Here is a 6,000-nt window from a genome sequence, read left to right on the forward strand (position 1 = left end):
ATAACCCCTGGTATTTTTGTAATCTTGTGACTTCCTTCAGCATCTACTTGTATCTATGGAAGTGCCCAATATTTTGGCATTGTGTAGCTCAAGATCAGCAGACCGATTGCCAAATAGTTTGCCAGAAGCATTTCAACATTTCTTCCATCAAGCTGGCAAATAACTCTAAGACTTTAGCGGCTCTCTATATTTTATTGGTAGTGGCGATGGTGAGTCTACTATCTAAAGTTTTATCGAGGTTGGTACTCAGTTTAGTAATATCAACGATATTGGTATTTAATAGTTTTCTAATTTGTCATTTTATAATCGTGTGTAAAGTTGTCGTAAATTTAGTCTGTGGTTTCCAAGCTGCGAAGATGATGGAGGAACAGATAATGTTTTTTTTCGATAACAGGAGTGTGAATGTGAACTCATGGCACTTAACTTAAATGATTTTTTTTCCGGGTTCCACAGAAGTTTGCAGACCATTTGTTGTTAATCCCGCTACAAGCTATGTTTCAGTGCGAAGATATTTTAGGAATGACAAGGATGGCCGAAGACAGGATAAATACCTCCGCCTTATAGTTTCCTGGCTCAACCAAATATGCTTTAGCATTAGCATAGCAATACCGCTTGGGCTGAAAAGTTTGATGGTATAATCCTTCTGCATAGCTTTACTATATCTGTATCGTATAGTGCCGTTTTTGTACGATCGTGGATTTGTTCCCTTAAGACGAATTAAGACGTATAAATTCTAAGTTTCACTATTTTAGCCAATTTAATGAAAATTTATTTAAATAGGCTATGTAATGTCCATTCCCAAATGGGCAGTGCAAGCCCACTGATGGAACCGACGAACGGTGATTGGTGAACGAGAGAAGGGTACCAAAAATTGCCGGCTAAATCGGTGAGGGGTTCTCTAATGTCCAAAATGACCTGTACAATATATCAATTGATGTAGATCGGTGCATGTTGCCAATATTTCCGGTGCAGGCAGAGGAGTAAGATGAACCGATGAACGGATATCCGAAAAATAAACCAGATTTTTTAACCGGCATGTTACCGCTTTAAATGGAGTCTGAGCAGACTTACCGCGTGCTTTCGAGATAAACGTATGCATTTCGGGACTGTAGGACGATGTTCCTCTTAATTTTGTATCATTTTGGAACTGTTGCGGAATACCTTCCCAGAATTTCTTGGAATTTTTTGAAGATAACTTTAAGATAACTTGTGGGTCCTTCCCAGATTGTATCCGAAATCGTTTCGAGGCTATTTACGTGTAGATGCGGGATGGATTTCGAAATCGTTTCGTAGCCATTTTGAAATTCTTACGAAATTATTTCGAGAATAGTACCATACAATGTATGGAACATTTAGAAACTCTTTTCGGCACTATTTCTGTAACACACTAGGACAGACTTCGCAATTATTTCTAGATTATGTCCGGGATTAATTCGGAACTAAAATGTTTTTGGATCATTTCCGAAATGTTTTCTATGCTGTTTCGGAATCACTTCAGGCCTATTTCAAGATCATTTCGGGACTTTTTGGAAAGCTGATTTCGGGATCACTTAAGAATCATTTCAGAGTACTTTCAGTTCAGTTCTGTGAAATCATTTCGGATTTTTATTTTCGAATTCGTTTCAGGGATATTTCAAAATCAAACGGATCATTTCGGGGCTATTTCGAAATCATTGATAAAATGTAGTTATTTGAGATCACTTGAGTAGATAAGAAAGTTTGTTTTTGTCATCAGTTGAGTTTTCGAAACTATTCGGTAATTTTTAGGGGATTAACTCGAGGTTACTACGGCATGATTTTTTTTTGTATTGAAATATTTGTTTGTCGCCTTTTGTTTCGTATTCGATTTAACCATAAATAAAAGGTTATCAACATAAGCATTTTCGGGTGAGTAACCAGTTAACAAAAAAATGAATTAAATATGCAACTGGAACCGAAATAGTCACTATAGTAATGAAATCATACCAATATTATCACGAATCAGCCATGAAATTATTCTGAAAATGATTCCAATATGACTCAATAATAATAGCGACAACCAATCTCGAATGCTCCCAAAAAAGTTCTACAAACAATTTTGAAATTAGTCCGAAATGTTGCGGATTCGGTGCTACAATCTAAAATTTTCATGAAATACTTAGAACAAAAGTTATCTTGAAATAGTCTCAAACCCGTTAAATAGTTCTTAGTTGGCGAAAAAAATACCAAAATGAGCTAGATGAAATCCGGATATAGTCCCGATCCCGAAATTTCTCTATCAATTTAATAACAAAATTAAGTTGCAATTGTTATTATACTCAGCTGAGCAGAGCTCACAGATTATATTAATTTTGTTCGCATAACGGTACCCCGTAACGGCATAAACTAATAGAGATAGATATAGACTCCTATATATAAAAATGATCTTGGCGAAAAAATAAATTCATTTAGCCATGTCCGTCCGTCCGTCTGCCCGTAAACACCATAACTTGAGTAAATTTTGAGGTATCTCAATGAAATTTGGTACGTAAGTGCCTGGGCGCTCATCTCAGATCACTATTTAAAATGACCGAAATCGCGCTATAACCACGCCCACTTTCTCGTTATCGACAATTTCGAAAAACCGAAAAAGTGTGATAATTCATTACCAAAGACGGATAAAGCGATAAAACTTGGTAGGTCGGTTGACCTTATGACGCATAATAGAAAATTAATAAAATTTTGGACAACGGGCGTGGCACCGCCCACTTAAAAAAAGGGAATTTAACAGTTTTGCAAACTGTAATTTGACAGCTGAGTAGGTATGTAATTTTCGGTTACACCCGAACTGGGCCTTCCTTACTTGTTTTTAAGTTAAATCAAAAAATAACAATTAAAAACTATTAAGATACTGGTGCAATGTGTGATTATCCCATTTAAATTCAGATTGACAAAAATTACCCAATACGAATTTTTTTTCTGTGTAGGTAGCTTTATTTATATCCATTAAAATGAACTCAATTGATATTGTTTCATTTCATAATTCTGAGTATGAACTTATCGCTTTTGTGGCAAGTAATCTGCTTACGAGGAAAGCTAAATTGACAGTACTTAATGCGGTTAGCTACAACACCCTTAAAGTGCCTTAAGGGCCCATTATTGATACTTAGCATAGATTTGACTTAACTTGGCGTAAACTTTGCAACTTAGCCACGATTATACTCCACTTAGCGCATAAAATCTGGCATCATAATCAGCGTTGAAATTTATTTTTAAATAAATGTCAATTTGTATGACAAAATGTTAAAATGAAATGGTATCAAACAAATGGCATCTCAAAATGTAAACGTCACTTAGAACTTACATAGAAAATCAAAATTCAACAGACTTCTAAGTCAAGTTAAGTTTTGAGTAATCAGTAACATGCAATGTTCATTTAACAGAACTGTAAGTGACAGTTCGCAAGCCAAGTCAAGTCTATGCTAAGTATCAGTAATGGAGCCTTAAGTCAAGTTAAGTGTTGCTAAGTTTTGAGTAATCAGTAACATGTAATGTTCATTTAACAGAACTGTAAGTGACAGTTCTCCAGTCAAGTCAAGTCTATGCTAAATATCAATAATGGGCCCTTTAAATATTGCGCTTTAAAATGTTGCACATATCATTCAATTAAATCGGTAGCAGCATCTTTGTTGTTATTGTGTAAAAGCGAAATCGATCTGATTACTTTCGACAGTTCAACGTTTGGCAACGCAATTAGCGCAGCAGCCACACACAAATACACACTCACTTCATTGCTAGTTTTATTTTTGACTTAGTTTACACTGAATTTTCTGTTTCGCTGTTGTTGGCACAATTTATTGTAACTTTATTTTTACAAAACTTGTTTACTTAGAATGCAAAAAAAAATTCTTAATATAACCAAGTTCAAGGCAAATCAAACTATACATATATATGTATGTACGTATATAATTTAATATAACTTCTTCTTGTTTTTTTTTTCACGTTTGATCACTTGTCTTAAGTTTTCCCGCATACGTGACTGTTGCGTTTAACCCGAATATATTAACTGAATGCTCAAAGCTATTTGCCACTACAACGGACTTGGCTAAAAACCTGTCTTACAATCATTACTGCGCTCATCTTACCGTTAAAGAAATTTAAGAGCTCGCAAAGAGCTGGCTCTTTTGCTGTTTTTCAAATTTGTCAAGCTTGGCTTGCTATGTTATTTGTATATTCACAAATCAAATCTGTTCAAGTAAAGAGAATGTAACAAAGAGTTTTCATTTAAGCTGCTCGCTTGAATACTCTCTTCATTTAAATCTCTCATGTCTCTATCACAAATTTCGCGTTTTTTAAACGGTTTTATTTAGCTTGACTTGACAGGCTGGTTGGTTGGATGGCTGGTTGGCTGGCTGGCACGAATTTTGTAATTGAAATTTAAGTAACTTCCCGATAAGCTACAAGGTTGAAACTTGGAATATAGTTCAGAACCCGATGACAATGCAATAATAAGAAAGAAAAAACGCCGCTAGGTGGCGCAAGGATTGAGATATTCACACAAATCGTATTTGTGGCCTGATTTGGCTCATATTTGGAACACATAATACATACAAGAATAGAAAGCGACCTATGAAAAAAAATCGCTGGCAGGTGGCGCAAGGATCGAGATATTCACAAAAATCGTATTTGTGATCCGATCTGGATCATATTTGGAACACATAATACATACAGTCCGGTAGAAGTGACATCAAAATATTTTGCAGTTGGAGGAGGGACAATCATACGTGGCGCAGAGTTGAGTAAAGTCTTTGGAAGGCTTATGTTTTGAGGACTTAGATTGTAACAAATGAGCTAAAATGGATAAGAAATAATAGGGAATTAAATAAAGACTAAAAACTTGAAAATAAAATAATTAAAAAAAATGTTTAAGTTTAAACGGTTTTATTGAAAGCAATACTTACATGAAGTAATAATTAGGTAGGTCCTAGGTACTAGTCATCACACTCCTCATCAATATAGGGCGTTTATAACACAATTCCTTTCTCTCTTCATGGCGACAACCATTCTCCCTCTCACTTATTGGACAGGTTGATATGACAACGTATGAAAAAAAGATTATTCACTTATGGCAATTCACAATTTGGATGTTACTCGTAAATTTGATTTATTTTTTCATATTATTTTTCCTCAAATTTTTTAACAATAAAGCAATGCAAATTATAGGGAAACATTATTACGCCCTCTCTCGGTTCACTTATTTCACAAACAAAAACAGGTAATTTTAGTTGTTCATTTGTGCATAAAATTTTAAGAATAACAAGCAATTTTTTACATGTCAGCAAAAACGAAGAAAACAAACAAACTACCGAATCCTATTAGGAATTAGGGTGACAGACAATTCAAAAGACGCACAAGAAAAAAGATACTGTACCTAGTATAACGCCGTCCATAGCAAAAAGTAAAATCGGAGAAAATTTTAATTTTATGGAAAATTTAAGATATTTGAAGTAACCTGAAACACAGTTTAAAGGTTTGTATTTGTGGTTTTATTTGATCGATATTTTGATCTCATTCTGAGATCATCTTCAAGAAACAATTGAATATCAAAATTTGAGCTCATCAAAATTTAATAAATTATAATATTTGAAGGCAAATAAAAATATTTTTAAAATTTCAAGTAAACTTTAAATTTAAAACCTTGTATTATCTTTCATTGTGAGCTTAAATGGGTATTTATTTAGTTACTGAGTATATTGTGATCGCAGAAATTTATTTGCATTCATATTCCTCAAAGGGAGTAAGTGAATTTTACTGCCTTTTTGCTATGGATGGCAGTATAGGTATAAGGACTGTTCCGAAACACTTTAAACTTTATTTTGGTTGTAACTCGTTGAGTTTGAATTTTTTTCTTTAAAAAACAATGCATGTTATTGATATTTACATAAGTGTCAAAAATGTCGCTTATTCGAAGAAAAAAATTTCGTAGAAGCGTGTGAAAAAAAATTTCGTGTAAAAGTGTAAAAAAATTATATTTAGTTTTTT

General features: G+C 33.9%; 1 protein-coding gene across 2 annotated transcripts in view; it reads right to left on the minus strand.

The window, feature by feature from the left end:
- Nucleotides 1-3,998, minus strand: part of Osi24 (Protein) — an 81,657-nt gene extending 77,659 nt beyond the window's left edge. The window contains exon 1 of one of the 2 annotated variants that reach the window (XM_067763054.1): nucleotides 3,746-3,998. The gene's annotated coding sequence lies outside the window, so the exon portion shown is untranslated. The remainder of the gene's footprint in view (nucleotides 1-3,745) is intronic. The other variant, XM_067763056.1, reaches the window with a different exon arrangement.
- Nucleotides 3,999-6,000: the final 2,002 nt, after the last annotated feature.

The sequence above is a fragment of the Eurosta solidaginis genome, chromosome 1 (assembly GCF_040869045.1).
Source record: "Eurosta solidaginis isolate ZX-2024a chromosome 1, ASM4086904v1, whole genome shotgun sequence".
NCBI lineage: Eukaryota > Metazoa > Arthropoda > Insecta > Diptera > Tephritidae > Eurosta > Eurosta solidaginis.